The sequence below is a fragment of the Pongo abelii genome, chromosome 21, assembly GCF_028885655.2.
Source record: "Pongo abelii isolate AG06213 chromosome 21, NHGRI_mPonAbe1-v2.0_pri, whole genome shotgun sequence".
NCBI classification, from domain to species: domain Eukaryota; kingdom Metazoa; phylum Chordata; class Mammalia; order Primates; family Hominidae; genus Pongo; species Pongo abelii.
Window position 1 is genome coordinate 29,353,982 of NC_072006.2, and position 22,348 is coordinate 29,376,329.

The following is a 22,348-nucleotide window of genomic DNA, read 5'->3' on the forward strand; positions in this document are numbered from 1 at the left end:
ATCTCACTGATTTAAAACTTCCTTTTCATTGAGAAGCGTGGAAACACTGTTTTTGTAGCATCTGAGAACGGATATTTTGGAGTGTACGTGGCCTATGGTGAAAAAGGAAATATCTTCAGATAACAGGTATACAGATTTTTCATAAACTGCTTTGTGATTTTTGCGTTCAACTCACAGAGTTAAACTTGTTTTTTGATTGAGCAGTTTGGAGACACTGTTTTTGTAGAATCTGTAAAGTGATATTTGGGAGCACATTGACGCCTATGGTGATAAAGGAAATATCTTTGGATAAAAACTAGAAAGAAGGCTTTTGAGAAACTGCTTTGTGATGTCTGCATTCTTGTCACAGAGTTAAACCTTTCCTTTGACTGAGCAGTTTGGAATCACAGTTTTTGCAAAATCTGTGAAGTGATATTAGGTAGCGCAAAAAAGCCTAAGGTCAAAAAGGAAATATCTTCAGATAAAAACTGGAAAGGAGCATTACGATAAACTGCTTTCTAATGGGTGCATTCATCTCAGAGAATTACATCCTTCTTTCAACAGAAAAAGTTTAGAAACACTGTTTTTGTAGAGTCTGTGAAGGGATAGTTGGGATCGCAGTGAGGCTTATGAAGGAAAAGGAAATAATTTCAGAGAAGAACTAGACAGAATCTTTCTGAGAAACTGCTTTGTGACATGTGCACTCATCTCACAGAGTTAAACATTTATTTTGGTGGAGCAGTTTGGAAACACGGTTTTTGCAAAATCTGTGAAGTGATATTTGGTAGCACAAAAAAACCTAAGGTGAAAAAGAACATATCTTCAGATAAAAACTAGAAAGAGACTTTTTGTCAAAATGCTCTGTAATGTGTGGATTCACCTCACAGAGTTAAAACTTTCTTTTGATTGATTAGGTTGGAAGCACTGTTTTTGTAGAATCTGTGAAAGGATATTTGGGAGTACATGAAGCCTATCGTGAAAAAGGAAATAACTTCCGATTAAAAACTAGAAAGAATGTTTCTGAGGAACCACTGTGTGACGAGTGCATTCTTATCACAGAATTAAACGTTTCTTTTGATTGAACAGTTTGGAAACACTGTTTTTGTAGATCTGCAAAATGATATTTTGGAGCACACAGATTCCAATGCTGAAAAAGGAAATATCTTCAAATAAGAACTAGAAAGAAGCTTTTTGAGAAATTGCTTTGTGATGTATGCATTCATATCAGAGTTAAACTTCAATTTTAACTGAACCGATTCAAAACACTGTTTTTGTATAATCTGCAAAGTGATGTTAGGTAGCACAAAAATCTTATGGTCAACAAGGAAATATCTTCAGATAAAAACAGGAAAGATGTATTATGAGAAACTGATTTTGGAAGTGTGTGTTCATCTCACAGAGTTAAATCCTTGTTTTGATGGAAAATTTGCAAACACTGTTTTTACAGAATCTGTTAAGAGATATTTCGGAGAGCATTGAGGCCTATGATGACAAAGGAAATATCTTTAGAGAAAATGCAGAAGCTATCTGAGAAACTGCTTTGTGATGTGTGCATTCATCTCACAGGGATAAAACTTTCTTTTGATTGAGTAGTTTGTAAACACTGTTTTTGTAGTATCTGCAAAGCTACATTTGGGAGTGCACTTAGGCCTACGGCAAAAAAAGAAATATCTTTGCATAAAAACTAGAAATAAGCTTTTTAAGAAACATCTTTCTGATGGCTGTGTTCAATTCAGAGTTAAAACTGTTTCTTGAATGAGGACCTTGGAAACCCTCTTTTTGTAGAATCTGTGACGGGATGTTTGGAAGCACATTGAAGCTAAGGGTGAAAAGGGAAATATCTTCAGATAAAAAATAGAAAAAAGCTTTTTGAGAAACTGCATTGTGATGAGGGCATTCATCTCACAGAGTTAAATCTTTCTTTTGGTTGATTAGTTTGTAAGTACTGCTTTTGTTGAATCTGCAAAGGGATAATTCAGAAAGCACTGACGCCTATGGTGAAAAAGCAAATATCTTCGGATAAAGACTAGAAATTAGCTCTTTGAGAAACTGCTTTGACATGTATGCACTCATCTCACAGAGGTAAACTTTTCTTTATACTGAGCAGTTTGGAAACACTGTTTTTATATAGTCTGAAAAGCAATGTCAGGCAGTGCAAAAATGCCTATGGTAAACAAGGAAATATTCTCAATTAAACACTGGAAAGAAGTGTTATGAGAAACTGCTTTCTGATGAATGTGTTTGACTACTAGGTTAAATCCTTCTTTTGATGGAACAGTTCAGAAGCACTGCTTTTATAGAATCTTCGAAGTGATATTTTGGAGCACAGTGAGGCCTATGGTGGAAAAGGGAATATCTTCAGAGAAGAATGACAAAGAAATTATTAGAGAAAATGTTTTGTGATGTGTACATTCATCTCACTGAGTTAAAGCTTTCTTTTGATTGAGCAGTTTTGAAACACTGTTTTTGTCGTGTCTGCAATGATATCCTCGGGAGCAAATTGAGGTCTATGGTGGAAAAGGAAGTATCTTCAGATAAAAACTACAAAGAAGTTTTTGAGAATCTGCTTTGTGATGTGTGCATTCAAATCACATATTGAAATATTTCTTTTGATTGAGCAGTTTCTAAACATTGTTTTTGTAGAATCTGTGAAGGGATATTTGTGATCTGATGGAGGCCTATTTTTAAAGAAGAAATAACAGAGAAGAAGTAGAAAGAAGATTTCTGAGAAACTTCTTTGTGATGTTTGCATCCATCTCACAGAGTTAAAGCTTTCTTTTGATTAATCAGTTTGCAAACACTGTTTTTGTAGAATTTGTGAAGGGATATTTGGGAGCACTTTGAAACCTATGGTAAAAAAGGAATTATCTCCAGATAAAATAAAAGAAGTAGCTTTCTCTGAAACAGATTTGTGATGTGTGCATTCATCTCTGAGAGTTAAAGACTTCTTTTGATTGAGCAATTTGGAAACACTGTTGTTGTAGGATCTACATGAGAATACTTGGGAGCAGATTGAGACCTGTGGTGGAAAAGGAAATATCTTTTGATAAAAACTAGAAAGAAGCTTTCTGAGAAACTGCTTTGTGATGAGTTCACTCAACTCACTGAGTTAAATCTTCCTTTTGATTGAGAAGTTTGAAAACAGTGTTTTTGTAGAATATCTGAAAATAATTTTTGGAGTTCAGGGATAATTTTGAAAGCATTGAGGCCTATGTTGAAATAGGAAATATATTCTGATAAAAAAATACAGAGACTCTTTCTGAGAAATTGCTTAGTGATGTGTGCATTATTCTCACACAGTTAAAACTTTCATTTCATTGATCCATTTGGAAACACTGTTTCTGAAGTATCTGCAAAGGTATTTTTGGTAGTTTATTGAGGCCTATGGTGGAAAAGGATATAAATTCAGAGAAGAACTATACAGCAGCAATTTGAGAAAATGCTTTGTGATGTTTGCATTCATCTCACAGAGTTAAACCATTCTATTGATTGAGCAGCTTGGAAACCCAGTTTTTATAGACTCTGTGAAGGGATATTTGGAAGCGCACTTGGCCTATTGTGAAAAAGGATATAACTTCAGATAAAAACTACAAAGAAGATTTCTGAGGTACCACTTTGTGGTGTGTGTATTCTTCTCACAGAGTTAAATGGGCTTTTTGATTTAGCAGTTTGTAAATACTGTTTTTGTAGAATCTACAAAGGTATATTGGGGAGCACAAGGAGGCCTATGTTGAAAAAGTAAATATCTTCAGATAAAAACTAGAAATAAACTTTTTGAGAAACTGCTTTGTGATGTGTGCATTGAACTCACAGAGTAAAACTTATTTTTTGATTGAGTAGTTTGGCAACACTGTTTTTGTAGAATCTGCAATGGTATATTTGGGAGCACACTGAGGCCTCTGGTGCAAAAGGAAATAACTTCAGATAAAAACTAGAAAGAAACTTTTGGAGAAACTCCTTTGTGACGTGTGCATTCAATTCGCAGAGTTAACCCTTTCTTTTGATTCAACAGTTTGGAAATACTGTTTTTGTAGGATCTGTGAAGAGATGTTAGGAAGTGCAAAAAGGCCTTTGGTTAACAAGGAAATATCTTCAGTTAAAAACTCGAAAGAAGCATTATGAAAAACTGGTTCTGATGTGTGTGTTCATCTCACAGAGTTAAATCCTACTTTTGATGGAACAGTTCCTAAACACTGTTTTATAGAACCTGTGAAGGGATATTTTGTAGCACACTGAGGCATATGCTAAAAAAGGAAATATCTTCACATTAAAACTAGACAGAAGCCTTCTGAGAAACTTCTTTGTGATGTGTGTATTCATCTCATGGAGTTCAATCTTTCTTTTGATAGAGCAGTTGGGAAACAGTCTTTCTGTAGAATCTGCAAAGGGATATTTGTGAGCCCTTTGAGGCCTATGGTGAAAAAGGAAATATCTTCACATAAGAATTAGAGAGAAGCATTCTGAGAAACTTCTTTGTGATGCATGCATTAATCTCACAGAGTTGAACCTTTTTTTTGATTGAGCAGTTTGGAAACAGTCTTATAGAATCTGCAAAGGGATATTTGGGAGCACATGAGGCCTATGGTGAAAAAGGAAATAACTTCAGATAAAAACGAGGAAGAAGCTCTCTGAGAAACTGCTTTGTGATGTGTACATTCTTCTCACCGAGTTAAACGTTTCTTTTCTTTGAGTGGTTTGGAAATACTGTTTTTGTAGAATCTCCAGTGGAATATTTGGGAGGGCACTGATGCCTATGTAGAAAAAGGAAATATCTTCAGATAAAAATTAAAAAGAAGCTCTTTGAGAAACTGCTTTGTGATGGATGCGTTCACCTCACAGAGTTAAATTTTTCTTTTGATGGTGTGGTTTGGAAAGACTGTTTTTGCAAAATCTGTGAAGCGATATTCTGTACCACAAAAGAGCGTTTGGTGAAAAAGGAAAAAACTTCAGATAAAAACTGGAAAGAAGAGTTATGAGAAACTGCTTTCTGATATGCGTGTTCAACTCCCAGAGTTAATTCCTTCTTTTGATGTAATAGTTTGGAAACACTGCTTTTGTAGAATCTGCAATGGGATATTTGGGAGCACTATGAGGCTTATGGTGGAAAATGAAATATCTTCAGAAAAGAACTAGATAGAAGCTTTCTGTGACACTGCCTTCTGATGACTGCATTCTTCTCACATGGTTAAAACTTTCTTTTGATTAATCACTATGAAAACACTCCTATTGTAGAATCTGTGAAGGGACATTTGGGAGCACTCACAGCCTATTGAGAAAATGGAAAAAACTTCTGATAAAAACTAGAAAGAAGCGTTCTGAGAAATCACTTTTCGATGTGTGCATTCTTGTCACAGAGTTAAACATTTCCTTTGATTGAGCAGTTTGGAAACACTGTTTTTATAGAATCTGCCAAGGGAAATTTGGTAGTGCACTGATGCCTGTGGTGAAAAAGGAAATATCTTTGGATAAAAATTAGAACACAGTTTTAATTAAAAATTAGATTTAATTAAAAATTTAATTAAAAATTAGAACGAAGCTTCTGAGAAGCTGCTTTGTGATGTGTGCATTCAACTCACAGAGTTAAACCAGTCTTCTTTTTGAGCAGTTTGGAAACACTGTTTTGTAGAAACTGCAATGGGATATTTGGGAGTGCTTTGAAGCCTATGGTGGAAAAGGAAATATCTTCAGATAAAAACTAGAAAGAAACTTTTTGAGAAACTGCTTTGTGATGAGTACATTCATGTCACAGAATTAAACATGGCTTTTTGATTGAGCAGTTTGGAAACACTGTTTCTTTGTAATCTGCGAAGTGATGCTAGGTAGCACAAAAAGGACTGTGCTGAAAATGGAAATATCTTCAGATAGAAACTGGAAAGAAGTGTTATGAGAAACTGCTTTCTAATATGTGTGTTCATTTCACAGAGTTAAGTCCTTCTTTTGATGGAACAGTTTGGAAACACTGTTTTTATAGAATCTGTGAAGGGACAATTGGGAGCGCATTGAGGCATACAGGGAAAAAGGAAATATATTCGGATAAAAAATACAAAAAGCTTACTGACAAACCACTTTGTTATGTGTGCATTCTTGTCACAGATTTATACATTTCCTTTGATTGAGCAGTTTTAAAACATTTGTTTTGTAGAATCTGCAATCTGATATTTGAAAGTACTGTTAGGCCTATGTTGAAAAAGGAAATATCATTGGAAAAAAAATAGAAAGTAGATGTTTTACAAACTTCTTTGTGATGTGTGCATTCATCTCACATAGTTAAACATTTCATTTGACTAAACAGTTTGGAAACACTGTTTTTGTGTATTCTGTGAAGCAATATTTGGTAGCTCCAAACGCAAAGCCAATATCTTCAGATAAAAAATGGAAAGAAGTGTTATGAGATACTGCTTTCTCATGTGTGCATTCATCTCACAGAGTTAAGTCATTCTTCTAATGGAACAATTTGGAAACACTGTTTTTGTAAAATATGCAAAAGGATATTTGGCAGAGCTTTGACGCCTATGGTGGAAAAGAAAATATCATCAGAGAAGAAGTAGAGAGAAGCTTTCTGATACACTGCTTTGTTATTTCAGCATTCATCTCACAAAATTAAACTTTCTTTTGGTTGGGCCTTTTGGAAACACTTTTTTTTTAGAATCTGCAAAGGGATATTTGGGAGCTCACTGAATCCTATGGAGAAAAAGGAAATATCTTTGGATAAAAACTAGAAAGAAGTTTCTTGAGAAACTGCTTTGTGATGTGTGCATTCATCTCTCAGAGCTAAACCTTTCTTTTGATAGAGCAGTTTGGAAACACTGTTATTTTATAATCTGCAAAGTTATATTTTGTAGCACAAAGTGGCCTATGGTGAAAAAGGAAATATCTTCAGATTAAAACTGGAAAGAAGCTTTCTGAGAAACTCCTTTGTGATTTGTGTATTCTTCTCATAGAGTTAGACATATCTATTGATTGACTGTTTTTGTAGAATCACTGGAAACACTGTTTTTGTAGAATCAGAGAAAGTATATTTGGGAGCACTTTGAAGCCAAGGGTGAAAACGGAAATATATTTGGATAATAATAAGAAAAGCTTTTTGAGAAACTGTTTGTAATGAGTGCATTCATCTCACAGAGTTAAACTTGTTTTTTATTGACCAATTTGCAAACACTTTTTTTGTAGAATCTGAGATGGAATATTTGGGAGTACATTGAAGCCTATGATGAAAAAGAAAATAACTTCGGATAAAAACTGGAAAGAAGGTTTTTGAGAAACTGCTTTGTGATGTGTGCATTCATCTGACAGAGTTAAACTTTTCTTTTGATAGAGTACTTTGGAAACACTGTTTTTGTATAATCTGTGAAGTGATATTAAGTAGCACAAAGAGGTCTATGGTGAAAAAGGAAATAGATTCAGATAAAAACTAGAATAAGTTTTCTGAGACACTGCATTGTGATGTGTACATTCATTAAACAGTGTTAAGTTTTTCGTTTGATGGAGCCATTTGAAAAGCCAGAAAGAAACTTTTTGAGAATATCTACATTCATCTCACAGAGTTTAAACTTTCTTTTCATTGAGACTTTTTGAAACTTTTTTTGTAGAATCTGTGAAGGGATATTTGGGAGTGCATTGAAACCTACAGTGAAAAAGGAAATAACTTTGGATAAAAACTAGAAAGAAGCTTTTTGAGAAACTGCTTTGTGATGTGTGCATTCATCTCACAAAGTTAAATCTTTCTTTTGATCGATTAGTTTGTAACCATTGTTTTTGTAGAATCTGCGAAGGGATATTTGGGAGTGCATGAGGCCTCTTGTCAAGAAGGAAATAACTTCTGATAAAAACAAGAAAGAATGTTTCTGAAAAATAGCTTTGTGATGTGTGCATTTTTCTCAGAGATTTAAAAGTTTCTTTTGATTGAGCACTTTGGAAACACCGTTTTTGTAGAATCTGCAAAGGAATATTTGGTCATGGACTATGTCTATGGTGAAAAACAAATATCTACAGAAGAAAAGTAGAAAGAAGGTTTCTGAGAAACTGTTTTGTGATGTATGCTTTCATCTCACAGAGTTAAACTTTTCTTTTGACTGATCCATTTAGAAACACTGTTTTTGTGTAATATGAGAAGTGATGTTCGTGCAAAAAGGCCTATGGTGAACAAGGAAATATCTTCAGAAAAAACCTAGAAAGAAGCGTCATGAGGAACTGCTTTCTGATGTGTGTGCTCACATCACAGAGTTAAAACCTTCTTTTGATGGAACAGTTAGGAAACCGTGTTTTTATAGGATCTGTGAAGGGATATTTGGGAGCACATTGTGGCTTATGGTGGGAAAGTAAATGCCTTCAGAGAGGAACTAGAAAGAGACAATCTGAGAAACTGCTTTGTGACGTGCACATTCATGTCACACAGTTAAACCTTTCTTTTGATTGAGCATCTTGGAAACACTGTTTTTGCAGAATCTGCAAAGGGATATTTGGGAGTGCACTGAGGCCTATGGGGAAAAAGGAAATATCTTTGGGTAAAAACTAGAAAGAAGCATTTTGAGAAATTGCTTTGTGAGGTGTGCATTCAAGTCACAGAGTTAAACCTATTTTTTGATTGAGCAGCTTCAAAACACTGTTTTTGTAGAATCTGTGAGGTAATAATATTATGTAGCACCAAGAGGCCTATGGTGAAAAAGTAAATATCTTCAAATAAAAACTGTAAAGAAGCTTTCTGAGAAACTGCTTTGTGATGTGTGCATTTTCCTCACAGAGTTAGATATTCCTTTTGATTGAGGAGTTTAGAAACACTGTTTTTGTAGAATCTGCAAATGGGAGCACAATGACGCACAGGATGAAAAAGGAAATATCTTCAGATAAAAATAAGAAAGAAGATTTTTGAGAAACTTTCTGCTATGTGTGCATTCATCTCACACAGTTAAACTTGTTTTTTACTGAACAGTTTGCAAACACTGTTTTTGTGGAATCTGCGATGGTATATTTGGGAGCACTTTGAAGCTTATGGTGAAAAAGGAAATATCTTTGGATAAAAACAACAAAGATGCTTTCTGAGAAACAGCTTTGTGATATGTGCATTCTTCTCACAGAATTAAATGTTTCTTTTGATTGAGAAGTTTGGAAAAACTGTTTTTGTAGAATCTGCTAAGGCATATTTGGGAGCACACTGAGGAGTATGGTGAAAAAGGAATTATCTTCGGATTAAAACTAGAAACAAGGTTTTGGGAAACTGCATTGTGATATATGCATTCATATCTTAGAATTAAAATTTTCTTTTGACTGAGGAGCTTGGAAACACTGATTTGTATAATCTGTGAAGCGATGTTTAGTATTGCTAAAAGTCCTATGATGAACAAGGAAATACCTTCAGATGAAAACTGGAAAGAAGCATTATAACAAGCTGCATTCTGAAGTGTGTGTTCATCTCACAGAGTTAAATCCTTCTGTTGGAACAGGCCAGAAACACTGTTTTTGTAGAATCTGTGAAGGTATATATGGGAGTGCATTGAAGCATATGGTGGAAAAGGAAATATCTTCAAAGAAGAACTAGACAGAAGCTATCTCAGAAACTGGTTTTTGATGAGTGCGTTCATCTCACAGAGGTAAACTTTTCTTTTGATAGAGCAGTTGGGAAACACTGTTTTTGTAGAATCTGCAAAGGGATATTTGGAGTGCATTGAAGCCTAGGGTGAAAAGGGAAATATTTTCAGATAAAAACTAGAAAGAAGCTTTTTGAGAAATGGCTTTCTGATGTGTGCATTCATCTCACAGAGTCAAACCTGTTTTCTGATTGAGCAGTTTAGAAACACTGTTTTTTTTTTTTAGAAACTGCCAAGTGATATTTGGGAGCATATGAGGTCTATGGTGAAAAAGGAAATAATTTCAGATGAAAACTAGAAAGAAGCTTTCTGAGAAAATGCTTTCTGATGTGTGCAATCTTCTCTCAGAATTAAACCCGTTTTTTTATTGAGCAGCTTGGAAACACTGTTTTTGTAGAATCTACAAAGGGATATCTGGGAGTTCATTGAAGTCTATGTTGAAAAAGGAAATATCTTTGGATAAAAACTAGAAATAAGATTTCTGAGAAACTGCAATGTTATGAGTGCATTCATCTCACAGAGTTAAACAAGTATTTTGACTGAGCAGTTTTGAAACACTGATTTTGTAGAATCTGCAAAGGGGTATTTTGGAGCACATTAACGTCTATGGTGGAATAGGAAATATCTTCAGAGAAGAGCTAGACAGACGCTTTCTGAGATACTGCTTTGTGAAGTGTGCATTCAGCTCACTATGTTGTACCTTTCTTTACATTTAACGGTGTAAACACTGTTTTTGTAGAATCTGCGAAGGGATGTATAGGAGTGCATTGAAGTCTATTGGGTAAAAGGTATAACTTTGGAGAAAAACAAGAAAGGAGCTTTTTGAGAAACTGCTTTGTGATGTATGCATTCATCTCACAGAGTTAAACTTTCCTTTGACTGAGCAGTTTGGAATCACTGTTCTTGCATTGTCTGTGAAGCGATGATATTAGTGCAAAAAGGTGAAAAAGGAAGTATCTTCAGATAAAAACTGGAAAGAAGAATTATGAGAAACTGCGTTCCAATCTGTGCATTCCTCTCACAGAGTTAAATGCTTCTTTAGATGGAAGAGTTTGGAAACACTGATTTTAGAGAATCTGTGAAGGAATATTTGGGAGTGTATTGAGGCCTATATTAGAAAAGGAAATAACTTCAGAGAAGAACTACACAGAAACTATCTGAGAAACTGCTTTGTGAAACATGCATTCATCTCACAGAGTTAAACCTTTCTTTTGTTTGAGATGTTTGGAAACACTGCTTTTGTAGTATCTGCAAAGGTATATTTGGGAGCGCACTGAGGCCTATGGTCAAAAAGTAAATATCTTCATATAAAAAGTAGAAAGAAGATTTTTTAGAAAATACTATGTGATGTGTGCATACAACTCACAGAGTCAAACCTGTTTCTTGATTGAGCGTATTGAACCACTGGTTTTGTAGAATCTGTAAAGGGATATATGGGAGCGCATTGAGGCCTACTGTGGAAAAGGAAATATCTTCAGAGAATAACTAGACTGAACCTTTCTGAGAAACTGCTTTGGGATGTGTGCATTCATCTCACAGAGTTAAAACTTTCTTTTGATTGCTCAGTTTGGAAACAATGTTTTTCCAGAATCTGTGAAGGAATATTTGGGAGCACATTGAAGTCTACTGTGAAAAAGGAAATATCTTCAGATAAAAACGAGAAAGAAGCTTTTTTGAGAAATTGCTTTGTAATGTGTGCATTCATCTCACACATTTAAAACTTTCTTTTGACTGAACAGTTTGGAAACATTTTTTTTTCCAAAATTTGTGAAGCAATATTAGGCAGTGTGAAAAAGCCTATGGTGTAAAAGGAACTATCGTCAGATAAAAACTAGAAATAAGATTTTTGAGAAACTGCTCTGTGATGCGTGCATTCAATTGGAAGAGTTAAACCGGTTTCTGATTGAGCAGTTTTTAAACAATGTTTTTTCTAGAATCTTCCAAAAGATATTTGGGAGTGCATTGAAGTCTATAGTGGAAAGGAAATCTCTTCAGAGAAGAACTAGACAGAAGCTTTCTGTGAAACTGCTTTGTGATGTGTGCTTTCAGCTAACTGAGTTAGACTTTTCTTTTGATTCAGCAGTTTGAATACACTGTTTTTTTTAGAATCTGCAAAGGGATGTTTTGGAGCGCATTGAACCCTAGGGTGAAAAAGGAAATATCTTCTGATAAAAACTAGACGAAGCTTTTTGAAAAAGTGCTTTGTGATGTGTGCATTCATCTCACAGGGTTAAAACTTTCTTTTGATTAACCAGTTTAGAAATACAGTTTTTGTAGAATCCACTAAGGAATGCTTGGCAGGGCACGTAGCCTATGGTGAAAAAGGAAATAACTTCAGATAAAAACTAAAAAGAATCTTTCTGAGAAACAATTTTGTGATTGCTGCATTCTTCTCACAGAGTTAAAAGTTTCTTTCAATTGATCAGTTCGGACACACTGTTTTTGTAGAATCTGCAAAGGGATATTTGTGAGTGCAGAGAGGCCTGTGTTGAAAAAGTAAATATCTTCAGATAAAAACTAGACAGAAGCTTTTTTAGAAACTATTTTGTAATGTATGCAAAAATATCAGAGAATTAAACTTTTCTTTTGACTAAGCAGTTTGGAAACACTGTTTTTGTATAATCTCTGAAGCAATGTTAGGAAGCGCAAAAAGGCCTATGGTGAATAAGGAAATATCTTCAGATAAAAACTGGAAAGAAGCATTATGAGAAACTGATTTCTGATGTCTGCATTCGTCTCACAGAGTTAAATCCTTCTTTTGATGGAGCAGTTCAGAAACACTGTTTTTATAGAAACTGTGAAGGGATATTTGGGAGCGCATTGAGGCCTATGGTGAAAAAGGAAATATCTTCAGATAAAAACTGTAAAGAAGCTTTCTGAGACACTGATTTGTGACATGTGCCTTCATTTCACAGTTTTAATCTTTCCTTTGATGGAGTCATTTGGAAATACCATTTTGGATGGGGCTGCGAATAATTATTTTGGAAAGTGTTGAGGCTTATGGTGAAAAAGGAAATATCTCCAGATAAAAACTAGAAAGAATCTTTCTGAGACACTGCTTTTTGATATGTGCATTCATCTCAAAGAGTTAAATATTTCTTTTGATTGAGCAGTTTTGAAACACTTTTTTTATAGTAGCTGCAAAGAGATATTTGGTAAGACACTGAGGCCTATTGTGAAAAAGGAAATAACTTTGGATAAAAACTACAAATAAGCTTTCCGAGAAACCCTTTTGTGATGTGTACCTTCTTCTCACAGATTTAAATCTTTCTTTTGATTGAGCAGTTTGGAAACTCTGTTTGTAGAATCTGCAATGGGATATTTGAAAGCACAGTTAGCCCTACGGTGAAAAAGGAAATATCTTCTGTTAAAAACTAGAAAGAAGCTCTTTGAGAAATTGCTTTGTGATATGTGCATTTATCTCACAGAGTTAAACCTTTCTTTTGATTGATCAGTTTGGAAACACTGTTTTTGAAGAATGTGTGGGGGGATATTTGGGAGTGCATGAAGCCTACGGTGAAAAAGGAAATAACTGAGATAAAAAATAGAAACAAGAGGCTCACTCTCTTTTCAGACTAAGCCTGCCTGCACCCAGGTGAAATAAACAGCCTTGTTACTCACACAAAGACTGTTTGGTGGTCTCTTCACATGGATGTGAGTGAAATTTTAGTGCCATGACTTGGATCAGGAGACCTCCCTTGGGAGATCAATCCCCCTGTCCTCCAGCTATTTGCTCCATGAGAAAGATCTGCCTATGACCTCGGGTCCTCAGATGGACTAGCCCAAGGAACACCTCACAAATTTTATGTTGGGACGCTACTGAAAATCTGACTGTTCATCTAACATAGCAGCCACTTCTAGATTAACTGTAATTCTGGCCCAAGGCTCTCTGACTGACTCCTTCCCAGATCTTCTTGGTTTAGTGGCTGAAGACTGATGCTGCCTGTTTGCCTCAGAAGCCCTCTAGACTATCATGGATGCTGATCTTCAGAGGGCTGAAGAGGAACAGATCTAGTCCACAGCTCCCAGCATGAGCAATGCAGAAGATGGGCGATTTCCGCATTTCCAATTGAGATACCAGGTTCACCTCACTGGGGAGTGTCAGATGGTGCATGGAGGACAGTGGGTGCAGTGCACTGAGCATGAGCCGAAGCAGTGCGAGGCATCACTTCACCTGGGAAGCACAAGGGGTCAGGGAATTCCCTTTCCTAGTCAAAGAAAGGGGTATAGATGGCACCTGGAAAATCGGGTCACTCCCACCCTAATACTGTGGTTTTCCAATGGTTTTAGGAAACAGCACACCAGGAGATTATATCACACGCATGGCTCAGAGGGTCCTATGCCCATGGAGCCTCGCTCATTGCTAGCACAGCAGTCTGAGACCAAACTTCAAGGTGGCAGCGAGGCTAGGGAAGGGGTGCCAACCATTGCCAAGGCTTGAGTAGGTAAACAAAGCGGCTGGGAAGGTTGAACTGGGGGGAGCACACTGCAGCTCAAGGGGGTCTGCCTGCCTTTGTAGACTCTACCTCTGGGGGCAAGGCGTAGCCAAACAAAAGGCAGTGGAAACCTCTGCAGACGTAAATGTCCATGTCTGACAGCTTTGAAGATAGTAGTGGTTCTCCGAGCATGCAGCTGGAGATCTGAGAAAGGACAGATTGCCTCCTCAAGTTTGTCCCTGAACCCAGAGTAGCCAAACTGGGAGGCACCCCCCAGTAGGGGCAGACTGACACCTCACATGGCCGGGTACAAATCTGAGACAAAACTTCCAGAGGAAAGATCAGGCAGCAACATTTGCTGTTCGCCAATATCTTCTGTTCTGCAGCCTCTGCTGCTGATATCCTGGCAAACAGGGTCTGGAGTGGATCTGCAGCAGAATCCAACAGACTTGCAGCTGAAGGTCCTGACTGTTAGAAGGAAAACTAACAAACAGAAAGGACATCCACACCAAAACCCTATCTGTACATCACCATCATCAAAGACCAAAGGTGGATAAAACCACAAAGATGGGGAAAAAACAGAGCAGAAGAACTGGAAACTCTACAAATCAGAGTGCCTCTCCTCCTCCAAAGGAACACAGCTCCTCACCAGCAACGGAACAAAGCTGGATGGAGAATGACTTTCACGAGTTGAGAGAAGTATTCAGACAAACAAACTATTCCGAGCTAAAAGAGGAAGTTCAAATCCATGGCAAAGAAGTTAAAAACCTTGAAAAAAAATTAGACGAATGGCTAACTACAAAAACTAGTGAAAAGCAGTCCCTAAAGGACTTGATGGAGATGAAAACCAAGGCATGAGAACTATGTGATGAATGCATAAGCCTCAGTAGCCAATTTGAGCAACTGGAAGAAAGGGTATCAGTTATGGAAGATCAAATGAGTGAAATGAAGTAAGAAGAGAAGTTTAGAGAAAAAAGAATAAAAAGAAACCAAAAAAGCCTCCAAGAAATATGGGACTATGTGAAAAGACCAAATCTACGTCTGACTGGTGTACCTGAAAGTGACGGGGAGTGTGGAACGAAGGTGGAAAACATTCTGCAGGACATTATCCAGGAGAATTTCCCAATCTAGTAAGGCAGGCCAACATTAAAATTCAGGAAATATATAGGAAACCACAAAGATACTCCTCAAGAAGAGAAACTCCAAGACACATAATTGTCAGATTCACCAAAATTGAAATGAAGGAAAAAATGCTAAGGACAACCAGAGAGAAAGGTCGGGTTACCCACAAAGAGAAGCCCATCAAACTAACAGCTGATCTCTCGGCAGAAACTCTACAAGCCAGAAGAGTGAAGGGGTCAATATTCAACATTCTTAAAGAAAATAATTTTCAACCCAGAATTTCATATCCAGCCAAACAAAGCTTCATAAGTGAAGGATGAATAAAATACTTTACAGACAAGCAAATGCTGAGGGATTTTGTCACTACCAGGCCTGCCCTAAAGGAGCTCCTGAAGGAAGCACTAAACATGTAAAGGAAAAACAGGTACCAGCCACTGCAAAAACATGCCAAATTGTAAAGACCATCAAGGCTAGGAAGAACCTGCATCAACTAACGAGCAATAAAACCACCTAACATCAAAATGACAGGATCAAATTCATACATAACAATATTATCCTTAAAGGTAAATGGGCTAAATGCTCCAATTAAGACACAGACTGGCAAATTGGATAAAGAGTCAAGACCCATCAGTGTGCTGTATTCAGGAAACCCATCTAATGTGCAGAGACACACATAGGCTCAAAATAAAGGAATGGAGGAAGATCTACCAAGCAAATGGAAAACAAAAAAAGGTAGGGGTTGCAATCCTAGTCTCTGATAAAACAGACTTTAAACTAACAAAGAAGGCCATTACATAATGGTGAAGGGGTCCATTCAACAAGGAGAGCTAACTGTCTTAAACATATATTAACCCAACACAGGAGAACCAAGATTCATAAAGCAACTCCTTAGAGACCTAGAAAGAGACTTAGACTCCCACACAATAATAATGGGAGACTTTAACATCCCACTGTCAACATTAGACAGATCAACAAGATATAAATTTAAAAAGGATACCCAGGAATTGATCTCAGCTCTGCACCAAGCAGACCTAATAGACATCTACAGAACTCTCCACCCCAAATCAACAGAATATACATTCTTTTCAGCAATACAGCACACATATTCCCAAATTGACCACATAGTTGGAGGTAAAGTACACCTCAGCAAATGTAAAAGAATAGAAATTATAACAAACTGTCTCTCAGACCACAGTGCAATCAAACTAGAACTCAGGATTAAGAATCTCACTGAAAACCGCTCAACTACATGGAAACTGAACAACCTGCTCCTGAATGACTACTGGGTACATAACAAAATGAAGGCAGAAATAAAAATGTTCTTTGAATCTAATGAAAACAAAGACAAAACATACCAGAATCTCTGGGACACATTCAAAGCAGTGCATAGAGGGAAATTTATAGCACTAAATGCCCACAAGAGAAAGCAGGAAAGATGTAAAATTGACACCCTAACATCACAATTAAAAGAACTTGAGAAGCAGGAGAAAACGCATTCAAAAGCTAGCAGAAGGCAAGAAATAACTAAGATCAGAGTAGAACTGAAGGAAATAGAGATGCAAAAAACCCTTGAACACAATCAATGAATCCAGGAGCAGGTTTTTTGAAAAGATTAACAAAATTGATAGACTGCTAGCAAGACTAATAAAGAAGAAAAGGGAGAAGAATCAAATAGACTCAATAAAAAATGATAACAGGGATATCACCACAGATCCCACAGAAATACAAACTACAATCAGAGAATACTATAAACACCTCTATGCAAATAAACGATAAAATCTAGAAGAAATGGATAAATTCCTCGACACATACACCCTCCCAAGACTAAACCAGGAAGAAGTTGAATCTCTGAATAGACCAATAACAGGCTCTGAAATTGAGACAATAATTAATAGCTTACCAACCAAAAAAAGTCCTGGGCCAGATAGAGTCACAGCCGAATTCTTCTAGAGTTACAAGGAGGAGTTGGTACCATTCCTTCTGAAACTATTCCAAACAATAGAAAACGAAGGAATGCTTCCTAATTCATTTTATGAGGCCAGCATCATCCTGATACCAAAGCCGGGCAGAGACACAACCAAAAAAGAGAATTTTAGACCAATATTCCTGATGAACATTGATGCAAAAATCCTCAATAAAATGCTGGCAAACCAAATCCAGCAACACATCAAAAAGCTTATCCACCATGATCAAGTGGGCTTCATCCCTGGGATGCAAGGCTTGTTCAACATATGCAAATCAATGAATGTAATCCAGCATATAAACAGAACCAAAGACAAAAACCACATGTGTATCTCAATAGATGCAGAAAAGGCCTTTGACAAAATTCAAAAGCCCTTCATGTTAAAAACTCTCAATTAATTAGGTATTGATGGGACGTATCTCAAAATAATAAGAGCTATTTATGACAAACCCACAGCCAATATCATGCTGAATGGGCAAAAACTGGAAGCATTCCTTTTGAAAACTGGTACAAGACAGGGATGCCCTATTTCACCACTCTTATTCAACATAGTGTTGGAATTCTGGCCAGGGCAATCAGGCAAGAGAAGGAAATAAAGTGTATTCAATTAGGAAAAGAGGAAGTCATATTGTCCCTGTTTGCAGGTGACATGATTGTATATCTAGAAAACCCCATTATCTCCGCCCAAAAATCTCAAGCTGATAAGTAATTTCAGCAAAGTCTCAGGATACAAAATCAATGTACAAAAATCACAAGCATTCTTATACACTAATAACAGACAAACAGGGAGCCAAATCACGAGTGAACTTCCATTCACAATTGCTTCAAAGAGAATAAAATACCTAGGAATTCAACTTACAAGGGATGTGAAGGACCTCTTCAAGGAGAACAGCAAACCACTGCTCAATGAAATAAAAGAGGATACAAACAAATGGAAGAACATTCCATGCTCATGGGTAGGAAGAATCCATATCATGAAAATGGCCATACTGCCCAAGGTAATTTATAGAGTCAATGTTATCCCCATCAAGCTACCAATGACTTTCTTCACAGAATTGGAAAAAACTACTTTAAAGTTCATATAGAACCAAAAAAGAGCCCTCATAACCAAGTCAATCCTAAGCCAAAAAAAAAAAGCCTGAGGTATCACACTACCTGACCTCAAACTACACTACAAGGCTACAGTAACCAAAACAGCATGGTACTGGTACCAAAACAGAGATATAGACCAATGGAACAGAACAGAGCCCACAGAAATAATGCTGCATATCTACAACTATCTGATCTTTGACAAACCTGAGAAAAACAAGCAATGGGGAAAGGATTCCCTATTTAATAAATGGTGCTGGGAAAACTGGCTAGCCATAGGTAGAAAGCTGAAACTGGATCCCTTCCTTACACCTTATACAAAAATCTATTCAAGATGGATTAAAGACTTAAATTTTAGACCTAAAACCATAAAAACCCTAGAAGAAAACCTAGGCAATACCATTCAGGACATAGGCATGGGCAAGGACTTCATGTCTAAAACACCAAAAGCAACGGCAACAAAAGCCAAAATTGACAAACGGGATCTAATTAAACTCAAGAGCTTCAGCACAGCAAAAGAAACTACCATCAGAGTGAACAGGCAACCAACAGAATGGGAGAAAATTTTTGCAGTCTACTCATCTGACAAAGGGTAATATCCAGAGTCTACAATGAACACAAACAAATTTACAAGAAGAAAACAAACAACACCATCAAAAAGTGGGCAAAGGATATGAACAGACACTTCTCAAAAGAAGACATTTATGCAGCCAAAAAACATGAAAAAATGCTCATCATCACAGGCCATCAGAGAAATACAAACCAAAACCACAATGAGATACCATCTCACACCAGTTAGAATGCCGATCGTTAAAAAGTCAGGAAACAACAGGTGCTGGAGAGGATGTGGAGAAATAGAAACACTTTTACACTGTGGGTGAGACTGTAAACTAGTTCAACCCTTGTGGAAGTCAGTGTGGCGATTCTTCAGCGATCTAGAGCTAGAAATACCATTTGACCCAACTATCCCATTACTGGATGTATACCCATAGAATTATAAATCATGCTTCTATAAAGACACATGCACACTTATGTTTATTGCAGCACTATTCACAATAGCAAAGACTTGGAACCAACCCAAAATGTCCAACAGTAATAGACTGGATTAAGAAAATGTGTCGCATATACACCATGGAACACTATGCAGTCATAAAAAATGGTGGGTTCATGTCTTTGTAGGAACATGGATGAAAATGGAAACCATCATTCTCAGCAAACTATCTCTAGGACAAAAAGCGAAACACCACATGTTCTCACTCATAGGTGGGAATTGAACAATGAGAACACATGGACACAGGAAGGGGAACATCACACACCGGGGATGGTTGTGGGTTGGGGGTAGAGGGGAGGGATAGCAATAGGAGATATACCTAATGTTAAATGACGAGGTAAAGTGTGCAGCACACCAACATGACACATGTATACATATGTAACAAACCTGCACATTGTGCACATGTACCCTAAAACTTAAAGTATAATAATAATAAAATTAAAAAAATATAAAAACCTAGACAGAAGCTTTCTGAGAAACTTCTTTCTGATGTGAGCATTTATCTCACTGAGTTGAAAATTTATTTTGATTGAGCAGTTTGGAAACAGTCTTTTTGTAGCATCCACAAAGGGATATTTGAGCCCTTTGAGGCCTATAGTGAAAAATAAAATATCTTAACATAAAAACTAGACAGAAGGTTTCTGAGAAACTGCTTTCAGGGGTTTGCATTCATCTCACAGCGTTGAACCTTTCTTTTCAATGAGCAGTTCAGAAAGGGTCTTTCTAGAATCTGCACAGAGATGTTTGGAGTGCTTTGAGGCCTATGGTGAAAAAGGAAATATCTTCACACAAAAACCACATGGAAGCTTTCTGAGAAACTCCTTTGTGATGTGTGCATTCATCTCACAGAGGTAAACGGTTGTTTTCATTAAGCAGCTTGTAAACTCTGTTCTTGTAGAGTCTGAAAAGGGATATTTGTGAGCGCTTTGAGGCCTATGGTGAAACAGGAAATATCTTCACATAAAAACTAGACAGAAGCTGTCTGAGAAACTTCTTTGTAATATGCGCATTCGTGTCCCAGAGTTCCAAGTTTCTTTTGATTGAGCAGTTTGGAAATAATATTTTTGGAGAAACCACAAAGGGATATTTTTCAGTGGTTAGAGGCCATTGGTGAAAAAAGAAATATCTTCCCATAAAAACTAGACAGAAGCTTTCTGAGAAACTTCTTTGTGATATGTGCATTCATCTCACAGACTTGAACCTTTCTTTTGATTGATTAATTTGCAAACAGTCTTTTTGATCTGCAAAGGGATATTTTTGAGTGGTTTGAGGCCTATGGTCAAAAAGCAAACATCTTCACATCAAATCTAGACAGAAGCATTCTGAGAAATTTCTTTTTGATGTGTGCATTCATCTCACAGAGGTAAACGTTTCTTGTCATTGAGCAGATTGGAACCTCTGTTCTTGTAGAATATGCAAAGGGATATTTGTGATCTCTTTGAGGCCTATGGTGGGAGATGAAATATCTTCACATAAAAACTAGACAGAAGGTTTCTGAGAAACTGCTTTGTGATGTGTTCATTCTTCTCACAGAGTTATACCTTTCTCTTGATTGAGCAGTTTGGAAACAGTCTTTTTGCAGAATCTGCAAAGGGATATTTGTGAGCCCTTGGAGGCCTATGGTGAAAAAAGTTATATCTTCACATAAAAACTAGACAGAAAGTTTCTGGGAAAATGATTTGTGATGTGTGCATTCAACTCACAGAGGTAAAAGTTCGTTTTCATTGAGCAGGTTGGCAACTCTGTTCTTGTAGAATCTGCCGAGGGATGTTTCTGAGGACTTTGAGGTCTATGGTTAGAAAGGAATTATCTTCACATAAAAAATAAATAGAAGCTTTCTGAGAAACTTCTTTGTGATGTGTTCATTCATCTCACAGCATTGAACCTTTCTTTTGATTTTTCAGATTGGAAACACTATTTTTTTAGTATCTGCAAAGGGATATTTGCGAGGAGTTTGAGGCCTATGGTAAAAAGGAAATATCTTCACATCAAAACTAGACAGAAGCATTCTGAGTAACTTGTTTGTAATATGTGCATTCATCTCACAGAGTTGAACCTTTCTTATCACTGAGCTGTTTGGAAACAGTCTTTTTGTAGAATCTGCAAAGAGATATTTGTGAGCCCTTTGAGGAATATGGTAAAGAAGGAAATATCTTCACATAAAATCTATACATAATGTTTCTGAGCAACTGCTTTGTGATGTGTGCATTCATCTCACAGAGGTAAATGTTTCTTTTCATTGAGCAGATTGGAAACTCTGTTCTTGTAGAATCTGCAAAGGGATACTTGTGAGGGCTTTGAGGCCTATGGTGAAAAGGGAAATATCTTCAAACAAAAACCAGAAAGAATCTTTCTGAGAAACTTCTTTGTGATGTGTGATTCATCTCACAGATTAGAACCTTTCTTCTGATTGAGCAGTTTGGAAACAGTCTTTTTGTAGTACCCACAATAGGATATTTCTGAGCCCTTTGAGGCCTACTGTGAAAAATGAAATATCTTAACATAAAAACCAGAGAGAAAGTTTCTGAGAAACTCCTTTGTGATGTGTGCATACATCTCACAGTGTTGAACCTTATTTTTGATTGAGCAGTTCAGAAACTGTCTTTTTATAGACTCTGCACAGGGATATTTGTAGCCCTTTGAGGCATATGGAGAAAAAGGAAATATCATCACACACAAACCAGGCAGAAGCTTTCTGAGAAACTACTTTGAGATGTGTGTATTCATCTCACAGAAGTAAACAGTTGTTTTCATTAAGCAGATTGTAAACTCTGTTCTTGTAGAGTCTGAAAAGGGATATTTCTCAGTGCTTGGAGGCCTATGGTGAAAAAGGAAATATCTTCACATAAAAACTAGACAGAAGCTGTCTGAGAAACTTCTTTGTAATGTGTGCATTCATCTCCAAGAGTTGAACTTTTCTTTTGATTGAGCAGTTTCGAAAAAGTATTTTTGTAGAATCTGCAAGTGGATATTTTTAAGTCATTTGAGGCCTATATTGAAAAAGGAAACATCTTCACATAAAAACTAAACAGAAAGTTTCTGAGAAACTGCTTTGGGTTGTGCGCATTCATCTGACAGAGTTGAAACTTTCTTTTGTTGAGCAGTTTGGATGCAGTCTTTTTGT